Consider the following 3159-nt stretch of genomic DNA (forward strand, 5'->3'; position numbering starts at 1 on the left):
CTCAGCTTCCTGAGTAGCTGGGACTACAGGTGTGTGCCACTATTCTTGGTTCAGTGTTTCACTTAAGCTGGACACCAGTGGCTCACATATGTAAACAATTGTAGCTACTCAGGAGGCTGAGATCTGAGGATCGAGGTTTGGAGCTAGCCTGGGCAGAAAAGTCCAAGAGATTCTTTTCTCTGATTAACCAGCAAAAAACCAGAAGTGATGCTGTGGATCAAGTGCTAAAGCACTAGCCTTTAACACAAATTGGCTCAGGGATGGTGTCCAGGCCCTGAGTCCAAGTCCCAGGACCAGCAAAGGAAAAGAAGAAGAAGAAAAGACATTTTAAAAAGGGTGTGGGATGTAGCTCTGTGGTACAGCACTTGCTTAGCATGTGTGAAGCTCTGGATTCAACCCCCAGTTTGCTTAAATAAATGAATAAATAGGCAAAAAAAAATCATTTCTGGGGAAGAATTTGAGAACAAATGCCTACCACAGAAGGATGAGCATATGCTAGTGAGAAAATTTAGAAAAGGGAGAATTTTAAAGAAAAGGGATATTAATCAACAACAGTATCAATTTTCCCTCCCAATACCAGGCCTCATACTCTGAGCTTTCTTGTTCAGGGCTGATGTTCTACCACTTGAGCCATGTCTCCAGTCTGGCATCTTACTGGTTAATTAGAAATAAAGTCTCCTAGACTTTTCTGCCCAGGCTAGCTTCAAACCTCGATCCTCCGTATCTCAGCCTCCTGAGTAGTTAGGATATTATTTGTGTAAGCTAACAGTGTCTTAAATTTTTAAAGGATCTAAAACATATCTGACCCTTGATTACAATCATCAACTTCATATACTTCTGATCTGACTTTTTTTTTCCTGTCCCTGCTTACCAGAGTCTCGATTTCTATTTGTGAGCTCAGCCTATTAATTTCACCTGTGATTTTGATCTCTTAGAATTGTTTTACTTTAGCAATCTTAACCTTACATGTTTTATTTTACCTGACAAGCATTAAAGCCTAGTCAAAATAGATCAACAAGTAAGGACTCATCCCTTCTCATGAAAAGATATTTGTGTGGCACATAACTAAAATCCCAGCTATGGTAAAGTGTCAGACAGTTCAAAGCCAGGGCAGGCAATTAAAAAGTCAGCAAGGCCCTATCTCAAAAACCAAGCCCTTCCAGACACTCACCTTTAGATGACTCATACCTCAAGCTACTCAGAAGGTTGAGATCTCAGGATCAAGGTTTGAAGCCAGCCCAGGCACAGGAAAGTCTGAGAGACTCTTATCTCCAATGAACCACTAGATACTGGAAGTGGTGCTGTGGCTCAAAGTAGTAAGGCACTAACCTTCAGTGAAAAAGCTCAGAGATAGCATTCAGGCCCTGAGTTCAATCCTCATGACAAAAACAAAACAAAACAGAAACAAAAACCCACACACAAGACCTGTATATATAAGTCTACAATTTTACCTGCTGGGCAAGATGAGGTAGGAGAATCAAGATCAGAGGCCAGCCCTGGGCAAAAAGTATGAGACTTTATCTGAAAAATAACTAAAGCAAAACAGATGAGGGTATGGCTAAAGTGGTAGGGCATTGCCTTAGCAAGTTTCAAGGGCCTGAGTCCCAATGTCTCATCCATACCACCAAAAATCGGATCGTATGCCAAAATGACTAGCTAAGTCAAGGAGGGCGCTGGAAGAGAATGTTGGTCTCAGTAAGAGGAAATTGGGCCTCATCAATCTCTGGAAGGTCTTTTGGGAGGCACATGTGCATGTGGACAAAAGCTCGTGCATGGTGTCTATTTAGATTTTCAAAGAGCCTTTCACCAAGTTCTACACAAAAGATTGTTAAAAACTGAGTCACCCTGGTAGGATGGGGACTGGTGTAATGTGGGAGGAATTGTGAGAGACAAGAAACAATGGTTTAGGATAAAGAGGGTCTTTGGAGACTATAAATAGTGGCCTTCCCTCTGCTGTTCCCTTGTTTGGGGTTCGCATGAACTACTTGGGGGAAGAGGAAAAGCACAGTGGCAGATGCTCTGATTCTGCAAAGCCTAAGTGTAACTATGTGACATCAGCCTGGAGTTACTGTGAAGCCACTGGAAAAGGAAGAAAATGTTGAATCAGTTTTTGTTTCTTGTGTACTGGGACTTCAACTCAGAGTCTTGTGTTCTTGCTTGGCCTGTTTTGCTTGCTCAGGACTAGCTCTCTACCACTTGAACCAAGTCTCCAGTTCCAGCTTTTTGCTGATTAATTGGAGGGAAGAGTCTTGTGGATTTCTGGGCCAAAGCTGGCCTTGAACTGAGATCTTCAAATCTCAGCCTCCTGAGTAGCTAGAATTACAGGCATGAGCCACAGGCACCTTGTTTAAATCAATCTTCACACGGACAGAATAAGGTATGCATTTAAGAGAAAATATTCTAAGTTATATTTGGAAGATTTGTTTACTCATTCATTCATTCATTCAGTAAATGGTTGTTAAGAATATACTATGTAGTCTGGTGCCAGTGGCTCACACCTGTAATCCTAGCTACTCAGGAGGCTGAGATCCAAGGATCATGGTTCAAAGCCAGCTCGGGCAGGAAACTCTGGGAGACTCTTATCTCCAATAAACCACTCAGAAAACCAGAAGGGGCACAGTGGCTCAAGTGGTGGAGCTCTAGCCTTGAGCTGAAGAGCTGAGGGACAGCGTTCAGGCTGAGTTCAAGCCCCATGACTGACCAAAAAAATAAAAAAGTAATGTATTACGTGGCCAGATATTGTAGTACATGTTGGGGAAGATGAAATTAAAAACACATTTCTCCTTGCTCTCAGAATGTTTTATTATATTAAAGAATAAAAATAGTTTCTGAATTTGTTTTGGAAACAAGTTCTTGCTATGCATGCACCCTAGGTTCTCTTCAAACTTGAGAACCTCTTGCTTCAGCTTCTAAGTGCTGGGATTACAGGTCTGTGCCACCACACACAGCTCACTTTCCTAACCTTCAGAAAAGTAAGTTCAAGGAAGGAGTTCACACAATAGGAAATGAATTTGTGGCTTCATTTTCTTGCTGTTAAATTGATAAAGCTGAAAACGCATATTACACATATTTAGATACTTTCATACTTCTATGATGGTTTTATTAAGAGGAGCTAGAATATTTGGGGACATAGTCCTATGGTCTAGATGTACTAGATAG

This window comes from Dipodomys spectabilis, unplaced genomic scaffold (genome assembly GCF_019054845.1).
Source record: "Dipodomys spectabilis isolate Male_0828 unplaced genomic scaffold, ASM1905484v1 ptg000096l, whole genome shotgun sequence".
NCBI lineage: Eukaryota > Metazoa > Chordata > Mammalia > Rodentia > Heteromyidae > Dipodomys > Dipodomys spectabilis.